We start from the raw sequence: 23,023 nt of genomic DNA, 5'->3' as shown, positions 1-23,023 counted from the left end.
ACTCCAGTCAAGCATCTTCCTTGTCCTCCATCATCATTTTTGTTATTCTGTTGCACCTTCTACCATTTAGAAGGTGAATACTCAGGTTTCCCTACAAATTATCTAGAAGTCTGTCTTTGCAGATAATGTTTAACTCCCATAACTAAATAAACAAATAGAAAATTTCACCAGAAGTGCACTATGAAAATCTTATATTAGCTGTGAGGTGGTGTTTTGCTCAAAGTTTACTCTTTGATGCACATGTAAGCCATTGTCCACCTGGTTTTCTTCCTCTTCACACTAGTGTTTGGAGCGTTACCTTTGAGAAATTGAACCCTTCCTGGCATGCCGCTTGAAAGTGAAAGTGACAGTCTTAGTTGCTCAGTCATGTCCAACTCTTTGCGACTCCATGGACTGTAACCTGCCAGGCTCCTCTGTCCATGGAATTCTCCAGGCAAGATTACTGGAGTGGGTTGCCATGCCCTTCTCCAGGGGGCATGTTGCTTACAAGAAAGTAAACATTTTCCAAAGGCATTAATTTGCCTACTTGATTAGCCTTAAGGAATTGTTTCTTTTTCCATCTTTTAGAAATTTTTATATAATATTTAAAGATTACACTCCATTTACAGTTATTATAAGATATTGGCTGTATTCCCTGTGTTGTACTATATGTCATTATAGGCTACCTTACTCCCAATAGTTTGTACCTCCCACTCCCCTATCACTATATGGCTCCCCCACTTCACTGGTAACCACTAGTTTGTTCTCTGTATCTGTGAATCTATTTCTCTTTTGTTTTATTCACCAGTTTCTTATATTTTTAGGCTCCAATTATAAACAATATCATAAAGTATTTATCTCTCTCTCTCTCTGACTTGTTTGATTTAGCATCAGTTCCATTCATTTCAGTCACTTAGTCGTGTCTGACTCTTTGTGACACCATGGACTTCCAGGGCTTCCAAGCACACCAGGCTTCCCTGTCCATTACCAACTCCTGGAGCTGGCTCAGACTCATGTCCATCGAGTCCGTGATGCCATCCAACTATCTCATCCTCTGTCATACCCTTCTCCTCCCACCTTCCATCTTTCCCAGCATCAGGATCTTTTCCAACGAGTCAGTTCTTGGCATCACGTGGCCAAAGTATTGGAGTTAGAGCTTCAGTATCAGTCCTTCTAATGAATATTTAGGATTGATTTCCTTTGAGATTGACTGGTTTGATCTCCTTGTAGTCCAAGGGACTCTCAAGAGTCTTCTCCAACACCACAGTTTAAAAGCGTCAGTTCTTCGGTGCTCAGCTTTCTTTATAGTCCAATTCTCACATCCATACATGACTACTGGAAAAACCATAGCCTTGACTAGATGGACCTTTGTTGGCAAAGTAATATCTCTGCTTTTTAATATGCTGTCTAAGTTGGTCATATCTTTTCTTCCAAGGAGCATGTGTCTTTTAGTTTCATGGCTGCAGTTACCATCTGCAGTGATTTTGCCCACCTGCCCCGCCCCCCCCAAAAGGTATGTGGATGGATACTTAGGTTGCTTGCATATCCTGACAATTGTAAATAATGCTTATATGAACATTGTGGTACATGTATCTTTTTTGAAGTAGTGTTTTTGTTTTTTTGGATATATCACAGGAAGTTGAATTGTTGGGTCATGTGGTAGTTCTGTTTTTAGTTCTTTGACAAGCCTTCATACAGTTCTTCATAGTGGCTGTCCAATTTACATTTTAACCAATAGTGTATGAGTGTTACCTCTCCTCCACATCCTTACCAGCATTTGTTATTTATGGTCTTTTTGATGAAAGGCATTCTGACAGGTCTGAGGTGATATCTCATTGTGGTTTTGATTCACATTTCCTCATTGGAAAAATGTCTATTTAGTTCTTTCTGCCTATTTTTAATAGGGTTGTTTTTTTTTATGAAGTTCTGTTATATAAATTGCTTATATATGTTGGATATTAATCCCATATAGGTCATATCATTTACAAATATTTCCTATGATTTAGTATCTTTTCTTTTCATTTTGTTGATGATTTCTTTCTCCAAGTGAAAAAGTTTTTAAGTTTAGTTCTGTTCTAGTTGTTTATTTTTTTTCATTTCCTTTACTTTGAGAGAACCCCAAAATACACTGCTTTTGTTTATGTCAAAGAGTGTTCTGCCTATATTTCCCTCTAGGAATTTTATAGTATCTGGTCTTACATTCAGGGCTTTAATACATTTTGAGTATATTTTTGTATATGGTATTAGAGAATGCTTTAATTTCATCCTTTTAAATGTAGCTCCAGTTTTCCCAGACCTTTATTGGTAAAGTAATGTGTCTGCTTTTTAATATGCTGTCTAGGTTTGTCATAGCTTTTCTTCCAAGGAGCAAGTTACATTTAAAAATAACCAAACTGATCACTTGAATCACAGCCTTGTCTAACTCAGTGAAACTATGAGCCATGCCATGTAGGGCCACCCAAAATGAATGGGTCATGGTCGAGAGTTCTGACAAAATGTGGTCCACTGGAGAAGGGAATGGAAAAACACTCCAGCATTCTTGCCTTGAGGACTCCATGAAGATATGAAAAGGCAAAAAGACAGGACACTGGAAGATGAACTGTCCGGGTCAGTAGGTGCCCAATATGCTACTGGAGAAGAGTGGAGAAATAGCTCCTGAAGGAATGGAGAGGCTGAGCCAAAATGAAAATGACACCTAGTTGTGGATGTGACTGGTGATGGAAGTAAATTCTGATGCTGTAAAGAATAATATTGCATAGGAACATGGAATGTTCTGTCTATGAATCATGGTAAATTGGAAGTAGTCAAATAGGTTATGGCAAGAATAAACATCAACATTTTAGGAATCAGTGAAATAAAATGAGCTGGAATGTGTGAATTTAATTCAGATGAACATTATATCTACTATTGTGGGCAGGAATCCCTTAGAAGAAATGGAGTAGCCATCATAGTCAATGAAAGAGTCTGAAATGCAGTACTTGGATGCAGCCTCAAAAATGACAGAATGATTTCTGTTCATTTCCAAGGCAAACCATTTAATATCACAGTAATCTAAGTCCACACCCCAAACAGTAATGCTGAAGAAGCTAAAGTTGAATGGTTCTGTGAAGACCTACAAAAACTTCTAGAACTAACACACAAAAAAGATGTCCTCTTCATTATAGAGGATTGGAATGCAAAAGTAGGAAGTCAAGAGATACTTGTAATAACAGGCAAATTTGGCCTTGGAGTACAAAATGAAGCAGGGCAAAGGCTAACAGCATTTTGCCAAGAGAATGCAGTGGTCATAGCAAACACCCTCTTCCAACAACATAATAGACAACTCTACACAAGGACATCACCAGATGGTCAATACCAAAATGAGACTGATTATATTCTTTGCAACTGAAGACGGGTAAGCTCTATACAGTCAGCAAAAATAAGACTGGGAGCTGACTGTGGCTGAGTTCATGAACTCCTTATTGCCAAATTCAGACTTAAATTGAAGAAAGTAGGGAAAACCACTGTGCTATTCAGGTATGATTTAAATCAAATCCCATATGATTATGCAGTAGATGTGGCAAATAGATTCAAGGCATTAGATCTGACAGATACAGTGCCTGAAGAACTATGGATGGAGGTTCATAACGTACAGGAAGTGGTGATCAAAATCATCCTCAAGAAGAAGAAATGCAAAAAGGCAAAATGGTTGTCTGAGGAGACCTTACAAATAGCTGAGAAAAGAAGAGAAGTGAAAGGCAAAGGAGAAAAGGAAAGATGTACCCATTTGAATGCAGAGTTCCAAAGAATAGCAAGGAGAGATAAGAAAGCTTTCCTAAGTGATCAGCTCAGTTTAGTTCAGTTGCTCAGTCGTGTCCAACTCTTTGTGACCCCATGAATCGCAGCACGCCAGGCCTCCCTGTCCATCAGAAACTCCCGGAGTTCACTCAGACTCACGTCCACTGATTCAGTGATGCCATCCAGCCATCTCATCCTCTGTTGTCCCCTTCTCCTGCCCCAAATCCCTCCCAGCATCAGAGTCTTTTCCAATGAGTCAACTCTTTGCATGAGGTGGCCAAAGTTCTGGAGTTTCAGCTTTAGCATCATTCCTTCCAAAGAAATCCCAAGGCTAATCTCCTTCAGAATGGACTGGTTGGATCTCCTTGCAGTCCAAGGGACTCTCAAGAGTCTTGTCCAATACCACAGTTCAAAAGCATCAATTCTTCAGCGCTCAGCTTTCTCACAGTCCAATTCTCACATCCATACATGACCACTGGAAAAACCATAGCCTTGTCTAGACAGACCTTTGTTGGCAAAGTAATGTCTCTGCTTTTGAATATGCTATCTAGATTGGTCATAACTTTCCTTCCAAAGAGTAAGCGTCTTAATTTCATGGCTGCAATCACCATCTGCAGTGATTATAGAACCCCCAAAAATAAAGTCTGACAGTTTCCACTGTCTCCCTATCTATTTTCCATAAGTGATGGGACCAGATGCCATGTTCTTTGTTTTCTGAATGTTGAACTTTAAGCCAATTTTTTCACTCTCCACTTTCACTTTCATCAAGAGGCTTTTGAGTTCCTTTTCACTTTCTGCCATAAGGTTGGTGTCATCTGCTTAACTGAGGTTCTTGATATTTCTCCTGGCAATCTTGATTCCAGCTTATGCTTCTTCCAGTCCATCATTTCTCATGATGTACTCTGCAGATAAGTTAAATAAGCAGGGTGACAATATACAGCCTTGACATACTCCTTTTCCTATTTGGAACCAGTCTATTGTTCCATGTCCAGTTCTAACTGTTGCTTCATGACCTGCATATAGGTTTCTCAAGAGGCAGGTCAGGTGGTCTGGTATTCCCATCTCTCTCAGAATTTTCCTAAGTGATCAGTGCAAAGAAATAGAAGAAAACAATAGAATGGAAAGATAGAGATCTCTTCAAGAAAATTAGAGACACCAAAGTTGGGCATAATAAAGAATAGGAATGGTATGGACCTAACAGAAGCAGAAGATATTAAGAAGAGGTGGCAAGAATACACAGAAGAACTATACAAAAAAGATCTTAATGACCCAGATAATCATGATGGTGTGCTCACTCACCTAGAGCCAGACATCCTGGAGTGTGAAATCAAGTGAGCCTTACTTAGGAAGCATTACTACAAACAAAGCTAGCAGGAGGTGATGGAATTCCAGTTGAGCTACTTCAAATCCTGAAAGATGATGCTGTGAAAGTGCTGTGCTCAATATGCCAGCAAGTTTGAAAAATTCAGCAGTGACCACAGGACTGGGAAAGTCAGTTTTCTTTCCAATCCAAAAGAAAGGCAATGACAAAGGATGTTACAACTACTGCACAATTGCGCTCATTTCACATGTAACCAAAGTATTATTCAAAATTCTCCAAGCTAGGCTTCAGCATATATGAACCAAGAATTTCCAGATGTACAAGCCAGATTTAGAAAAGGCAGAGGAACCAGAGATCAAATCGCCAACATCCGTTGGATCATAGAAAAAGCAAGAGAAACCAGAAAAAACATTTACTTCTGCTTCATTGACTACACTCAAGCCTTTTACTTTGTTGGTCACAACAAACTCTGGAAAATTCTTCAAGAGATGGGAATACCAGACCACCTTACCTGCCTCCTGAGAAACCTGTATGCAGGTCAAGAAGCAACATTTAGAACCAGACATGGAACAGTGGACTGGTTTCAAATTGGGAAAGGAGTGCATCAAGGCTGTACATTGCTACCCTGCTTATTTAACTCATATGCAGAGTACATCATGTGAAATGTTGGGCTGAATGAAGCACAAGCTGTAACCAAGATTGCAGGGAGAAATATCAATAACCTCAGATATGCAGATGACACCACCCTTATGGCAGAAAGCAAAAAGAAACTAAAGAATCTCGATGAAAGTGAAAGAAGAAAGTGTAAAAGTTACCTAAAACTTTCAAAAAACGAAGATCATTGCCTTCAGTCCCATCATTTCATGGCAAATAAATGAGGAAACAATGGAAACAGTGACAGACTTTATTTTCTTGGGCTCCAAAATCACTGCAGATGGTGACTGCAGCCATGAAATTAAAAGATGCTTGCTTCTTGAAAGAAAAGCTATGATCAATCTAGACAGCATATTAAAAAGCAGAGGCAGTACTTTACCAACAAAGGTCCATTTAGTCAACTATCATTTTTCCAGCAGTCATGTATGGATGTGAAAGTTGAACCATAAAGAAAGCTGAGTGCCAAAGTATTGATGCTTTTAAACTGTTGTGTTGGAGAAGACTCTTGAGAGTCCTTTGGACAGCAAGGAGATCAAACCAGTCAATCCTAAAGGAAATCAGTCCTGAATATTCACTGGGAGGACTGATGCTGAAGTTTAAGCTCCAACACTTTGGCCACCTGATGTGAAGAACTGATTTATTGGAAAAGACCCTCATGCTGGGGAAGATTAAAGACAGGAAGAGGAGACAACAGAGGATGAGATGGTTGGATGGCATCACTGACTTGATGGACACGAGTTTAAGCAAGCTCTAGGAGTTGCTGATGGGCTGGGAAGCCTGGTGTGCTGCAGTCCATGGGGTCACAAAGTGTTGGACACAACTGAGTGACTGAACTGTCCAATTTTCCCAGCACCACTTATTGAAGAGACTGTGCTTTCTCCATTGTGTATTCTTGCTTCCTTTGTCTTAAATTAGTTGACCCTAAGTGTGTGGGTTTATTTCTGGGCTCTCTATGCTGCTCCATTGATCTATGTGTCTGTTTGGGTGCCAATATCATACTCTTTTCCCTTGGGCTTCCCTTGTGGCTCAGCTGGTAAAGAATCTGCCTGTAATATGGGAGACTTGGGTTTGATCCCTGGGTTGGGACAATCCCCTGGAGAAGGGAAAGGCCACCCACTCTAGTATTCTGGCCTAGAGAATTCCATGGACTGTATAGTCAATGGGGTCACAAAGAGTTGGACATGGCTGAGTGACTTTCACTTCACTTTCATACTATCATTTTGATTACTATAGCTTTGTACTATGGTTGAAGTCAAGGAATGTGATTCCTCCAGCTTTGTTCTTCTTTTTCAATTTTGTTTTGACTATTTGTGTCATTTGTTTTTCCATACAAATTTTATATTTTTTTGTTCCAGTTCTGTGAAAAATTCCATTGGTAATTTGATAGGCATTGCATTGAATCTGTAGATTGCCTTGGTATGGTCATTTTGACAATACTGATTTTTCCAACCCAAGAACATGATATATCTTTCCATCTGTTTTGTTATCTTCAATTTCTTTCATTAGTGTCTTATAGTTTTGGGGGTACCGGTCTTTTACCTCCTTAGGTAGGTTTATTTCTAGGCATTTTAGCCTTTTTGATGCAGTGGTAAATGGGATTGTTTCCTTAATTTCCCTTTCTTATACTTTGTTAATAATGTATAGAAATGCAGCAGATTTTTGTACATTAAGTTCATATCCTGAAACTTTACTGAATTCACTGATGAACTCTAATAGTTTTCTGGTAGTGTCTTTATGATTTCCTATGTATAGTATCATGTCATCTACAAATAGTGATAGTTTGACTTCTTCCTTTCCAATTTAGATTTTTTGTATTTAAAAGATTGTCTTTTTACAAAGTCAGGAATTGCTGAGGTAAAATCATAGAGGTAATGTGGATTTCCAGAAACATCATTCAGTCGTGTCTAACTCTTTGCGACGCCATGGACTATACAGTCCATGGAATTCCCCAGGCCAGAATACTGGAGTGGGTAGCTGTTCCCTCCTCCTGGGGATCTTCCCAACCCAGGGATTGAACCCAGGTCTCCCCACATTGCAGGCGGATTCTTTACCAGCTGAGCCACCAGGGAAGCCCAAGAATACTGTAGTGGGTAGCCTATCCCTTCTCCAGGAAATCTTCCTGACCCAGGGATTGAATTTGGTCTCCTGAATTGCAGGTGAATTTTTTACCAGCTGAGCTACCAGGGAAGCCCCTCCAGAAACATAGGAGAGAGAGTTCCTCATGCACTTTCATGCATCTAGAATCCTGCTGAGGTGAAGAAATAAGACATTTCTTTTTTGTAGGTTACAGGTGGGCTGATTCTTTAGGGCAAAAGCTGCTGCTGCAGAGCAGCTTTAGAAGGCCCATCTGAATATTGCTGGTTTATGCTGAGGCCCTACTTGCTCTTCCTAGTCCTGGAAAGAAATCAGATTGAGTGATAGAAATGGAATGGCTGCTAAACTTATAGTCATAGTTTGTATTGTTGAATGATCTTGTGGGATGTATGATATATAGAAAATGACTTGTCTTTTAATTACCTTTTAATAACTGTGGTAAAATAACTTTTGGCTTTTGATCATTGATTTTATAAAAAATTGCAACAAAATATACAGAACAAAATTTACAGTTTTAACTCTTTTTAAGTGCAGCATTTATTTCCAGTTTTTTTAAGGAATCTCCACACTGTTCTCCATAGTGACTGTACTAGTTTGCATTCCCACCAACAGTGTAAGAGGGTTCCCTTTTCTCCACACCCTCTCCAGCATTTACTGCTTGTAGACTTTTGGATCGCAGCCATTCTGACTGGTGTGAAATGGTACCTTATAGTGGTTTTGATTTGCATTTCTCTGATAATGAGTCATGTTGAGCATCTTTTCATGTGTTTGTTAGCCATCTGTATGTCTTCTTTGGAGAAATATCTATTTAGTTCTTTGGCCCATTTTTTGATTGGGTCATTTATTTTTCTGGAGTATGGGGCCATGGTGGTTAAAAGATTTACAGTTAACCCAAAAGGACAAGATTCACTTCTTTTCTTTGTAGATTTCCAATCCTCTGATATTCCAAGTCACCTTTTATTAGCCCCTCAATATGACTCAATAAGACAAAAGTTTTTCTTATGAGAATTCAGGCTTCTAGAGTTTTTCTTTTTTCTATGTTTATAGAGCAAGTACTTTGTATGTCTTTTGGCATTTGGGAATTTTCTCTTCATTTCCTTATTTTTTTCTTTGGGAGTATTAATGTGTCTCTAATTGCCATATAAGAGCTCTTTATGTGTGTAGGATATTATACTTGTTTGACACAGCATTCAAGTATTTTTTCCAAGTTTCTCATTTGCTGTTTATTTTGGTTCACACACTTTTTGAAATACAATAATTTGATATCTTTTTTTTTTTTTTTGCAGACAAAGATATAAATCTTTTTCTTTTGCCTAATTTCTTATTCGACATTCTCCTGAAGAGCTTCAGGATGTCCATGAATCTTTCAGAAATGTATCTTAAATTAGATGTACATATAAGAGTATAAAATATACAAATAAAGTAGGTTCAATTTCCCTTTTATGGATTCTTATATACTTTGGTGTGTAGTTTTCTTTTCCAGTATAGTATAAGTTGGGTAGTAAGATAATCCTTCTCTACGTAAACATTTCCAAGCTGTTTTAAAGAGCACTGGCAATTACAAAGAAGTTACAGATTTGAATTGCAGAATTAGAGTGCAAGCAACTAATTAATAAAAAAGATTTAGAAGATAAAAAAAAATAAGTGCAGCATTTAGTGACATCAGGTACATTCACATTGTTGGGGAGTTATCACCATTATGCATCTCCAGAACATTTTTATCTTCCCCAAATCTACAACCATTAAAAAATAAGTTTCTACTCCCCTCCCTTCACCACCATCACCATTCTACTTCTCTTTCTGAATGTCACTACTCCAGATGCCTCATATATATAAGTGAAAACATATAATGTCCGGATTATGTCACCTAGATTAGTGTTTTCAAGGTTTATCCATGTTGTATCAGGTGTAAGAATTTAATTCCTTTTTAAGACTGAATGATATTTAATGATAGGTATGTACAAATAGCTGTGAAAAGAAGAGAAGTGAAAAGTAAAGGAGAGATATAAGCATCTGAGTGCAGAGTTCCAAAGAATAGCAAGGAGAGATAAGGAAGCCTTCCTTAGTGATCAATGCAAAGAAATAGAGGAAAACAACAGAATGGGAAAGACTAGAGATCACTTCAAGAAAATTAGAGATATCACGGGAACATTTCATGCAAAGATGGGCTCGATAAAGGACAGAAATGGTATGGACATAACAGAAGCACAAGATATTAAGAAGAGGTGCCAAGAATACACAGAAGAACTGCACAAAAAAGGTCTTCATGACCAAGATAATCACGATGCTGTGATCACTCACCTAGAGCCAGACATCCTGGAATGTGAAGTCAAGTGGGCCTTAGAAAGCATCACTACGAACAAAGCTAGTGGAGGTGATGGGATTTCAGTTGAGCTATTTCAAATCCTGAAAGATGATGCTGTGAAAGTGCTGCACTCAATATGCCAGCAAGTTTGGAAAATTCAGCAGTGACCACAGTACTGGGAAAGGTCAGTTTTCATTCCAGTTCCAAAGAAAGGCAATGCCAAAGAATGCTCAAACTACCGCACAATTGTACTCATCTCACACGCTAGTAAAGTAATGCTCAAAATTCTCCAAGCCAGGCTTCAGCAATACATGAACCGTGAACTTCCACATGTTCAAGCTGGTTTTAGAAAAGGCAGAGGAACCAGAGACCAAATTGCCAACATTCACTGGATCATGGAAAAACCAAGAGAGTTCCAGAAAAACATCTATTTCTGCTTTATTGGTTATGCCAAAGCCTTTGACTGTGTGGATCACAATAAACTGTGGAAAATTCTGAAAGAGATGGGAATACCAGACCACCTGATCTGCCTCTTGAGAAATTTGTATGCAGGTCAGGAAGCAACAGTTAGAACTGGACATGGAACAACAGACTGGCTCCAAATAGGAAAAGGAGTATGTCAAGGCTGTATATTGTCACCTGCTTATTTAACATATGCAGAGTACATCATGAGAAACGCTGGACTGGAAGAAACACAAGCTGGAATCAAAATTGCCAGGAGAAATATCAATAACCTTAGATATGCAGATGACACCACCGTTATGGCAGAAAGTGAAGAGGAACTTAAAAGCCTCTTGGTGAAAGTGAAAGAGGAGAGTGAAAAAGTTGGCTTAAAGCTCAACATTCAGAAAACCAAGATCATGGCATCTGGTCCCATCACTTCATGGGAAATAGATGGGGAAACAGTGGAAACAGTGTCAGACTTTATTTTTCTGGGCTCCAAAATCACTGCAGATGGTGATTGCAGCCATGAAATTAAAAGACGCTTACTCCTAGGAAGGAAAGTTATGACCAACCTAGATAGCATATTCAAAAGCAGAGACATTACTTTGCCAACAAAGGTCTGTCTAGTCAAGGCTATGGTTTTTCCCGTAGTCATGTATGGATGTGAGAGTTGGACTGTGAAGAAAACTGAGCACTGAAGAATTGATGCTTTTGAACTGTGGTATTGGAGAAGACTTTTGAGAGTCCTTTGGACTGCAAGGAGATCCAACCAGTCCATTCTAAAGGAGATCAGTCCTGGGTAATCTTTGGAAGGAATGATGCTAAAGCTGAAACTCCAGTACTTTGGCCACCTCATGGAAAGAGTTGACTCATTGGAAAAGACTGTGATGCTGAGAGGGATTGGGGGCAGGAGGAGAAGGGGACGACAGAGGATGAGATGGCTGGATGGCATCACCGACTCGCTGGACGTGAATTTTAGTGAACTCCGGGAGGTGGTGATTAACAGGGAGGCCTGGTGTGCTGCAATTCATGAGGTCACAAAGAGTCGGGCACGACTGAGCAACTGAACTGAACTGAACTGAACTGATGTACAATATTTTGTGTATTCATCTGTTAATAAACATATGGGTTGTTTTCATCTTATATCTATTGTGAATAGTGCTGCAATGAACATAGGTAAACAAATATCTGTTCAAGGTTGTGCTTTCAGTTCTTTTGTGTACATTCCCAGTAGTGGAAATGTTGTGCTATATACTAATCTTATTTTTAATTTTTTGAGAAACTACCATACCGTCTTCCATCATGGCTACATAATTTTATATTTTCTACTTGATCACTGATTTTTCTCTTTAACTTGAGAACTAAATGAAAACTTTTCATGAATTCTGACATTTTGTTTGGATCCGTGGCTCCAGTTGGTGGTCCACTGAAACATCTCACAGTGGTCACTTCAGATTTCTGATCTCTAGGGCATATTTTGGAACTTTTTTTTTTTGCCAAATAAAGGAATCATGTAAAACAGGCTATTTTTTGTAAAGTCAGGCATTAAAGGACATAAATTCCTCACCAGAATATTATTTTGAACATTATTCTCTGCTCATTTTATTGTATATTATTTTAAAACATTTTTAAAAGAATTTAATAAGTATTTATTTTTGTCTGTGCTGGGTCTTTGTTGCTTCGTATGGGCTTTCTCTTGTTGTTTCTCTTCTTGAGGGCTGCTCTCTAATTGCAATGTGCAGATGGTTTCTCTTATTGTGGAGATGGCTTCTCTTATTGCAGAACACAGGCTGTAGGGTACTCAGGCCCAGTAATTGTGGTGCACAGGCTTAGTTGCCCTGAAGCATGTGGGATCTTTCCAGATAAGGAATCAAAGCTGTGTCCCCTGCACTGGCAGCAGATGCTTTACCATGGAACCACCAGGGAAGTCCTCCGCTTATATTGGGATGAGGAAACTAAGGTCAAAGTTCTTAAATGATTTCTCATATGGTATTAATGATTGATTCCAAATTCCCTAATTTATAGTTCAAGTCCTCTAATTTCTTGCTTTAAGGCAGTTTCTCCACTCTCATCTAGTTAGGCTCAAATTTACTTTATTTTGCTCTTAAGTCTAAACCTCGGAGAAGGCAATGGCACCCCACTCCAGTACTTTTGCCTAGAAAATCCCATGGATGGAGCAGCCTGGTAGGCTGCAGCCCATGGGGTCGCTAGAGTAGGACACGACCGAGCGACTTCACTTTCACTTTTCACTTTCATGCATTGGAGAAGGAAATGGCAACCCACTCCAGTGTTCTTGCCTGGAGAATCCCAGGGACGGGAAGCCTGGTGGGCTGCTGTCTATGGGTCACACAGAGTCGGACACGATTGAAGCGACTTAGCAGTAGCAGCAAGTCTAAAACTATATCCTTTACACTTTGGGCAGAAACAGGGTGAGGGATTTTGTTTCTACCTCCTACTCCTCCCTTTGCTGTCCTTGTGGGTGGGGCTTCTGCCACATTAAGGAGATAAAGGGTGAACATGAGTCCCTAGAGCCCTGCTGTCATGGGTTATCCTGCTCATCCTGATACCATGCATGACCCCAAGAAAGTGTGATCCACTTTGCTATGTTTTAAGTATGAATTTGTATCAACACAGGAATCCAATTCTCTGTTTCCCTCTTATTTCAGACACTTCGCCTGAGTAACTTGGCCATAGGGAAGACCACCACAGGCCAGATAGTCAACCTGGTGTCCAACGATGTGAATAGGTTTGACTGGGTAAGTGCCCAGGGATCCTCTTTCATTTCTCACTGGGTTCAGCCTTTTTGGGAGCCAAGTGCCAGGGTTTGGTGTCAGCCAGGGTTCTGTTGAGAACCTAAGATAAGGGTTGTCATTATCCAGGTTTCATCTCTTCTATGTGCAACTTACATGTAAAAATATGTATTGTCCTGTGGATTAGAATTTTGTTTTTCTAATACTAGATAGGCAGCAGTGTTCTATCCCAGCTCGGTTAGCTTTAGTTTCCCTAAAGGTCCTCCTGGTGTAGTCCTTCTTGGCACATGCTGTCAGTGTTGCTGAACTGTCTTCCTCCTCCTCTGGATGATGAAGGCTTGGTGGGCAGGGATTGTTATTTCCCCTGTGCCCTGTTCAGTGCTGCTGCACAGGGAGCCTGTGAGGAATATGCCAAGTAGGTGGTCTCCAGACAGACTCAACTTCCTCTCAGCTGTCCATCCCCCACTCTTTCTTTTTTTTTTTTTTACATGTACCTTATGACTATTCAGTATTTGTTTCTACTGTTTCCCCATCAATTTGCCATGAAGTGATGGGACCAGATGCCAAGATCTTAGTTTTCTGAATGTTGAGTTTTAAGCCAAATTTTTCACTTTCATCAAGAGGCTCTTTAGTTCTTGTTTGCTTTCTCCTTAATTGTGGTATCATCTGCATATCTGAGGTTATTGATATTTCTCCTGGAAATCTTGATTCAAGCTTGTGCTTCATCCAATCCAGCATTTGTCATGAGGTACTCTATATATTTTTGGGCTCCAAAATCACTGCAGATGGTGACTGCAACCATGAAATTAAAAGGTGCTTGTTCTTTGAAATAAAAGTTATGACCAAACTAGACAGCATATTAAAAGGCAGAGACATTATTTTGCCAACAAAGGTCCATCTAGTCAAGGCTATGGTTTTTCCAGTAGTCATTTATAGATGTGAGAGTTGGACTATAAAGAAAGCTGAGTGCCAAAGAATTGATGCTTTTGAATTGTGGTGATTGAGAAGACTCTTGAGAGTCCCATGGACCACAAGGAGATCCAACCAGTCCATCCTAAAGGAAATCAGTCCTGAATATTCACTGGAAGGACTGATGCTGAAATTCTAATACTTTGGCCACCTGATGGGAAGAACAAACTCATTTGAAAAGACCATGATGCTGGGAAAGATTGAAGGCAGGAGGAGAAGGGGACAACAGAGGATGAGATGGTTGGATGGCATCACCGACTCAATGGAGATGAGTGTGAGAAAACTCCAGGAGTTGATGATGGACAGGGAGGCCTGGCCTTCTGCAGTGCATGGGGTTGCAAAGAGCTGGACATGACTGAGTGACTGAACTGAACTGAATGTAGTACTAGGATGCAATCTCAAAAACGACAGAATGATCTCCATTCATTTCCAAGGCAAACCATTCAATATCACAGTAATCCAAGTCTATGCCCCGACCAGTAATGCTGAAGAAGCTGAAGCTGAATGGTTCTATGAAGACACAAAAATTTCTAGAACTAACATCCAAAAAAGGTGTCCTTTTCTTTTTTTTTTTTTTTTTTTTCAGGTTTTAAATTTTATTTTATTTTTAAACTTTACAATATTGTATTAGTTTTGCCAAATATCAAAATGAATCCGCCACAGGTATACCTGCGTTCCCCATCCTGAACCCTCCTCCCTCCTCCCTCCCCTACCCTCCCTCTGGGTGTCCTTTTCATTATAGGAGACTAGAATGCAAGAGTAGGAAGTCAAGAAACACCTGGAGTAACAGGCAAATTTCGCCTTGGAGTACAAAATGAAGCAGGGCAAAGGCTAATAGAGTTTTGCCAAGACAACACACTGGTCATAGCAAACACCCTCTTTCAACAATGCAAGAGAAGATTCTACACATGGACATCACCAGATGGTCAATACCGAAATCAGATTGATTATATTCTATGCAGCTAAAGATGGAGAAGCTCTATACAGTCAGCAAAAACAAGGCCAGGAGCTGACTGTGGCTCAGATCATGAACTCCTTGTTGCCAAATTCAGACTTAAATTGAAAAAAGTGGGGAAAACGACTAGGCCATTCAGGTGTGACCTAAATCTAATCCCTTATGATTATATAGTGGAAGTGACAAATAGATTCAAAGGGTTAGATCTGATAGAGTGCCTGAAGAACTGTGGACAGAGGTTTGTGACATTATACAGGAGGCAGTGAAGACCATCTGCAAGAAAAAGAAGTGCAAAAATGCAGAATGGTTGTCTGATGAGGCCTTACAAATAGCTGAGAAAAAGAAAAGAAGCTAAAGGCAAAGGAGAAAAGGAAAGATATACCCATATGAATGCAGAGATCCAAAGAAGAGAAAGGAGAGATAAGAAAGCCTGCCTCAGCAGTCAATGCAAGGAAATAGAGGAAAACAGTATAGACTGGGAAAGACTATAGATCTCTTCAAGAAAATTAGAGATCCCAAGGGAACATTTCATGCAAAGATGGGCACAATAAAGGACAGAAATGGTATGGACTTAACAGAAACAGAAGATATTAAGAAGAGATGACAGGAATACACAGAAGAACTATACAAAAAGATCTTCATGATCCAGTTAACCACGATGGTGTGATCACTCACCTAGAGCCAGACATCCTGGAATGTGAAGCCAAGTGGACCTTATGAAGAATCACTACAAACAAAGCTAGTGGAGGTGATGGAATTCCAGTTGAGCTATTTTAAATCCTAAAAGCTGATGCTGTGAAAGTGTTGCTTTCAATATGCCAGCAAATATGGAAAACTGAGAAGTGGCCACAGGACTGAAAAAGGGTTTTCATTCCAATCCCAAAGAAAGGCAATGGCAAAAAATGTTCCAGCTACTGCACAATTGCAATCATCTCACACCCTAGCAAAGTAATGTTCAAAATTCTCCAAACCAAGCTCCAACAGTACGTGAACCATGAATTTCCAGATGTTTAAGATGAATTCAGAAAAGGCAGATGAACCAGAGATCAAATTGCCAACATCCGTTGGATCATAGAAAAAGGATGAGATTTCCAGGAAAATATCTACTTTTGCTTTATTAACTATGCCAAAGCCTTTCACTGTTTGGATAACAACAAATTGTGGAAAATTCTTAAAGAGATAGGAATACCAGACCACCTTACCTGCCTCCTGAGAAATCTCTGTGCAGGTCAAAAAGCAACAGTTCAAACTGGACATGAAACAACAGATTGGTTCCAACTGGGAAAGGAGTACGTCAAGGCTGTATATTGTCACCCTGGTTATTTAACTTATATGCAGAGTACATCAGGCAAAATGCCAGGCTGGATGAAGCACAAGTTGAAATCAAGATTTCAGGGAGAAATATCAATAACCTCAAATATGCAGATGATAGCACCCTTATGGCAGAAAGTGAAGAAGAACTAAAGAGCCTCTCAATGAAAGTGAGAGAGTGAAAAAGTTGCCTTAAAACTCAACATTCAAAAAACAAAGATCATGATATCCTGTCCCATCACTTCATGGCAAATAGACGGGGTAACAATGGAAACAGTGACAGACTTTATTTTCTTGGGCTCCAAAATCACTGCAGATTGTGACTGCAGCCATAAAATTAAAAAAAACACTTGCTCCTTGGAAGAAAAGCTATAACCAACCTAAACAGCTTATTAAAAAGCAGAGACATTACTTTACCAACAAAGGACAGTCTAGTCAAAGCTATGGTTTTTCCAGCAGTCATGTATGGATGTGAGAGTTGGACTATCAAAAAGCTGAGCCCCGAAGAATTGATGCTTTTGAACTGTGGTGTTGGAGAAGACTTTTGAGAGTCCCTCGGACTGCGAGGAGATCCAACCAGTCAATCCTAAAGGAAATCAGTCCTGAATATTCATTAGAACTGCTGATGCTGAAGCTGAAACTCCAGTTTTTTGGCTACCTGATGGGAAGAACTGACTCATTTGAAAAGACTGTGATGCTGGAAAAGATTGAAGGTGGGAGGAGAAGGGGATGTCAGAGGATGGGATGGTTGGAGGCATCACAGACTCAATGAACATGAGCTTGAGCAAGCTCTCATATTTGCTAATGGACATGGAAGCCTGGCATGCTTCAGTCCATGGGGTTGCAGAGTCAGACATGACTGAGTGACTGAACTGAATGAAGATGATGATGACCTCCTTCAAAAGGTCCTGTGTATGAACTGCCACAGTCGGTGTCTCCAATCCTGTAGCAGGGCACAGCCAACCCATGCCTCTGCCAGAGACTTTTGGACACTCATGGGCAAGTCTGGGTCAGTCTCTTGTGGGGTCACTGCTTTTTTTTCCTTGGTCCTTGTGCACACAAGGGTTTTTTTTTTTTTTTTCCCTCTTGCCCTTCAAGAGTCTGTTTCCCTAGTCCTGTGTAAATTTTGGTGGCCTTATGGTGGGGTTAATGGCAACCTCCTCCAAGAGGGCTTATGCCATACCCAGGTCTGCTGCACCCAGAGCCCCTGCCCCTGTGGCAGGCCACTGCTGACCTGTACCTCCACAGAAGACATTCAAACAGGCAGGTCTGGCTGGTCTGGCTCAGTCTCTGTAGGATCTCCTGGTGTGCACAAGATTTTGATGGCCATAGTACTGGAAAAGGTCAATTTTCATTCCAATCCCAAAGAAACTCAATACCAAAAAATGTTCAAACTATCACACAGTTGCACTCATCTCACACACTAACAAACTAATGTTCAAAATTCTCCAAGCCATGCTTCAACAGTATGTGAACAGTTAACTTCCAGAAGTTCAAGCTGGATTTAGAAAAGGCAGAGGAACCAAATTGCCAACATCCGTTGGATCATAGAAAATGCAAGAGAAACATCTACTTCTGCCTTATTGACTATCCCAAAGCCTTTGACTGTGTGAATCACAACAAACTGTGGAAAGTTCTTCAGGAGATGGGAATACCAGACCACCTGACCTGCCTCCTGAGAAATTTATATGCAAGTCAAAAAGAAAGTTAGAACTGGACATGGAACAATAGACTGGTTCCAAATAGGGAAAGGAGTGTGTCAAGGCTGTATGTTGTCACCCTGCTTATTTAACTTATATGCAGAGTACATCAAGCGAAATGCTGGGCTGGATGAAGCACAAGCTGGAATCAATCTCCTGTTGCCAGGAGAAACAGCAATAACCTCAGATATGCAGATGACACCACCCTTATGGCAGAAAGTGAAGAAGAACTAAAGAGCCTCTTGATGAAAGTGAAAGAGGAGAGTGAAAAAGTTGCCTTAAAACACAACATTCATAAAATGAAGATCATGACACCTGGTCCCATCACTTCATGGCAAATAGACAGGGTAACAATGGAAACGTTGACAGACTTTATTTTCTTGGTCTCCCAAATCACTGCAGATGGTGACTGCAGCCATTAAATTAAAAGACACTTGCTCCTTGGAAGAAAAGCTATGACCAACCAAGACAGTGTATTAAAAAGCAGAGACATCAAAGGACCTTTTCTGACAAAGGTCCTTGTAGTCAAAGCTATGGATTTTCCAGTAGTCATGTATGGATGTGAGAATTGGACTATGAAGAAAGCTGAGTGCAAAGAATTAATGTTTTCAAACTGTAGTGCTGGAGAAAACTTCTTAGAATCCCTTGAATAGCAAGGAGATAAAGCCAGTCAATCCTAAAGGAAATCAGTCCTGAATACTCATTGGAAGGACTGATATTGAAGCTGAAACTCCAATACTTTGGCCACCTGATGGGAAGAACTGAATCATTGGAAAAGACACTGATGCTGGGAAAGATTGAAGGTGGGAGGAGAAGGGGATGACAGAGGATGAGAAGGTTGGATGGCATCACCGACTCAACAGACATGAATTTGAGTAAACCCGGGAGTTGGTGATGGACAGGGAGGCCTGGCAAGCTGCAGTCCATGGGGTCGCAAAGAGTGGGACACCACTGAACGACTGAACTGGACAGAGATCTCTTCAAGAAAATTGGAAATACCAAGGGAACATTTCACGGAAAGATGAGCACAATAATCGATAGAAATGGCATGGACCTAACAGAAGCAAAACATATTAAGAAGTGGTGGCAAGAATACACACAGAAGAACTGTAAAAAGATCTCCACGACCCAGATAAACATGATAGCATGATCACTTACCTCGAGCCAGACATCCTGGAGTACGAAGTCAAGTGTGCCTTAGGAAGTATTACTACCAACAAAGCTAGTGGGCATGATGGAATTCCAGTTGAGCTATTTTAAATCCTAAAAAATGATGCTGTTAAAGTACTCCACACAAAATGCCAGCAAACTTGGAAAACTAATCGTGACCACAGGACTGGAAAAGGTCAGTTTTCATCCCAATCCCAAAGAAAGGCAGTGTCAAAGAATGTTCCAAGTACCACACAATTGCACTCATTTCACATGCTAGCAAGGTAATGCTCAAAATCTTTTAAACTAGGCTCCAACAGTATGGGAACAGAGAAATTCCAGATGTATAAGCTGGATTTAGAAAAGGCAGAGGAATCATAGATCAAATTGCCAACATTCCTTGGGTCATAGAAAAAGGAAGGGAATTCCAGAAGAACATCTACTTCTGCTTCATTAACTATGCTAAAGCCTTTCACTGTGTGGATCACAATAAAATGTGGGAAATTCTTTAAAAGATGGGAATACTAGACCACCTACCTGCCTCCCAAGAAACCTGTAGGCAGGTCAAGAAGGAAGAGTTAGAACTGTACATAGAATAACAGACTGTTTCCAAATGAGGAAAGGAATGTGTCAGGGCTGTATATTGTCACCCTGATTATTCAGCTTTCATACAGAGTACATCATGCAGAATCCTGGGCTGGGTGAAGCTCAAGCTGGAATCAAGATTGCTGGGAGAAATATCAATAACCTGAGATGTGCAAATGACACCACTCTAATGGCTGAAAGCAAAGAGGAAATAAAAAGCCTCTTGATGAAGGTGAAAGAGGAGAGTTAAAAAGCTGACTTAAAATTCAACATTCAACAGACTAAGATCATGGCATCCAGTCCCATCAGTTCATGGCAAATAGATGGGAAAACAATGGAAACAGTGGCTCACTTTATTTTCTTGGGCACCCAAATCACTGTAGATGGTAACTGTAGCCATGAAATTAAAAGATGCTTTTTCCTTGGGAAAAAAATGTTATAACAAACCTAGATAGCCTATTAACAAGGAGAGACATCACTTTTCTGACAAAGATCCATGTAGTGAAAGCTATGGTTTTTTTCACTAGTCTTATATAGATATGAGAGTTGGACCATATCATGAAGTCTGAGCGCCAAAGAATTAATGCTATCAAACTGTGGTGCTGGATAAAACTCCTGAGAGTCCCTTGGATAGGAAGGAGATCAAACCAGTCAATCCTAAAGGAAATCAACCATGAACATTCATTGAATTGACTGATGGTGAAGCCAAAGCTTTAATCCTTTGGCCACATGATGTGAAGAGTTGACTCACTGGAAAAGACCCTGATGCTGGGAAAGATTGAGGGGCAGGAGCAGAAGTGGACAAGAGAGGATGAGATGGTTGGATGGCATCACTGTCTCAATGTACATGAGTTTGAGCAAGCTCCTGGAGATGGTGAATGACAGGGAAGCCTGGTGTGCTGCAGTCCATGGGGTCACAAAGAGTCGGAAATGACTAAGTGATGAACAACAGCAACTTCTCTTTCAGTTACTCATCCATCAGACATGAAGTCAGGTACCTCTTCAGTTTCAGGGATAAATAAGGCTTAATTTCTTCCCTAGAGAAGTCAAAGCCCATCAGGGAGGTAAATACACAACTCATTACTGGAGGGAGTGGTAGGTACCATAATGTAGACTTTCCTGGGGTTGCAGGGAGCCCCAGGGAAAAAGGCGTCTAAATTTTGGAATGGAGAGAGAGTTTAGGGATACCCTGAGATCATCTTCATTGTTGACAAAATCAACATTTTCCTTCCAGTGTGCCTGTCTGCTTCTCCCTGGACATCCCTGAACCCAGCCTTGTGCTGCCCCAGAACAGCATCATCTGGGGAGGATGCTTCGATTTCTGCTTCAGCAGGTTTAAAACCCACTGAGATCATTTCTCGGAGAAGGCAATGGCACCCCACTCCAGTACTGTTGCCTGGAAAATCCCATGGATGGAGCAGCCTGGTAGGCTGTAGTCCATGGGGTCGCTAAGAGTCAGACATGACTGAGCGACTTCCCTTTCACTTTTCACTTTCATGCATTGGAGAAGGAAATGGCAACCCACTCCAGTGTTCTTGCCTGGAGAATCCCAGGGAGGGGGGAGCCTGGTGGGCTTCCGTCTATGGGGTCGCACAGAGTTGGACAGGACTGAAGCGACTTAGCAGCAGCAGCAGCAGCAGAGATCATTTGTATTTAGGTTCCTGTCTCTTCCTTCAGAGCAGATTGTTTCTAAATTGTGTGTTTATGGTTTTGCCTTTATACAGTTCTAAGAAGACTTTGTCTTTTTCTTTTAAGGTAACAATATGCTTGCACAGCCTGTGGATTGGGCCACTTATGGCTATCACAGTAATCATCCTGCTCTGGATGGAAATAGGAATATCATCTCTTGCCGGGATGGCACTCCTTATTATTTTGATGCTTTTGCAAAGCTTCTCTGGGAAGTTGTTTTTATCACTCCGGTAAGAGAAACACTGGTTTAAAAAAACAGATGATATGTACTTGGTGAATCCACAGTCTACTCTATGCTTTTGTTAAAACAACAACAACCACCTTCTCTGATCTCTTTTTTTGCATGTGTTATAGACCCTTCAGGCTTAGCTACTGGAGACTCCATCCTTAAAACAAAGACTGATCTTGAAAGGGGGAAAGGTGAAGCCATTTTCTGGCTCTTCCTGGAATTGCACTTGAATAAGTATAGTGTCTGTAAGCAGAATTTACCTAAGTCCAGGTTATTTAAACATTATTAAATAGTAATCATCCTATAGGCCCAATTCAAGCTGTGTATATTTTTGGTATGTTTGTTTTAGGATCATTTTCAGTTATTTAAGTTCATGTCTTGTTTTTAATTCACTGTTTGCATTAAGTTATCAGAACTCCAAGGGCATAAAGACATAAATTTATAAAGCCCCACAGTTTGTTTGTTCCCCACAGTACAGCAGCTCATGTGATAAAAGAGTATCTAGTGATGAAGGGTCTAATGGTGATGAATTAGACTTGAAATATATGTCAGGGATTGGAGCTGTGTTGTTGTTCAGATTGTCAGGTGATGGAGATGTTGTACTGTTTGAAGCACATTGAGCTCTTTTCCTTTCTTTTTTTGGTGACTTTATGCATGTTATTTTTCTCTACTTGGAATTTCATTTCTTATCTTTACCACAGAAAGATGTTCCTTATCCTTTGAAGCCCTGTTTGAGTGCTACTAGGTCTCTGAAGCTTTTCTTGCTCTCCTTTCCCAGTGGAATTCACAGCCCCATCTTTTCTGATCCTCAGCACTTTAATCCTATTTTATTAAAGCACTATGTCTTTCCATTAGATTTGGGTGTCTTCTGCCTTCCCTACCTGACCACAACCTCCTGGGCAGGTGGTTTGTACCTGACTTACTTCAGGTCTTCCTTAGCCAATACTGCAAGTTCTCCAAGTTACTTGTTGAATTGGGCTGAATGGTTGACTTCCTAACTGAAGTCTTTCTCCATTTGTACTTTGAGTAGGACCTGCCTGCATTGTCAGCTTAGGAGAGCTGTAGGAAATCATTTGATCCCTGGTCTCTGACTGTGCCAATGCTGCTGTCAG

General features: G+C 40.4%; 1 non-coding gene across 1 annotated transcript in view; it reads left to right on the top strand.

Annotated features, from left to right (window-relative positions):
• The window catches only part of LOC102287322 (ATP-binding cassette sub-family C member 4), a 236,515-nt gene that overhangs the window by 29,082 nt on the left and 184,410 nt on the right, over positions 1 to 23,023 (top strand). Inside the window, exons 5-6 of the transcript XR_011466364.1 lie at positions 13,241 to 13,330; positions 21,749 to 21,912. This is a non-coding gene — a transcript (ATP-binding cassette sub-family C member 4). The remainder of the gene's footprint in view (positions 1 to 13,240; positions 13,331 to 21,748; positions 21,913 to 23,023) is intronic.

Source organism: Bos mutus, chromosome 12 (assembly GCF_027580195.1).
Source record: "Bos mutus isolate GX-2022 chromosome 12, NWIPB_WYAK_1.1, whole genome shotgun sequence".
NCBI lineage: Eukaryota > Metazoa > Chordata > Mammalia > Artiodactyla > Bovidae > Bos > Bos mutus.
The sequence above is the reverse complement of the archived record's forward strand: the minus strand, read 5'-3'. Positions and strand labels throughout refer to the sequence as shown.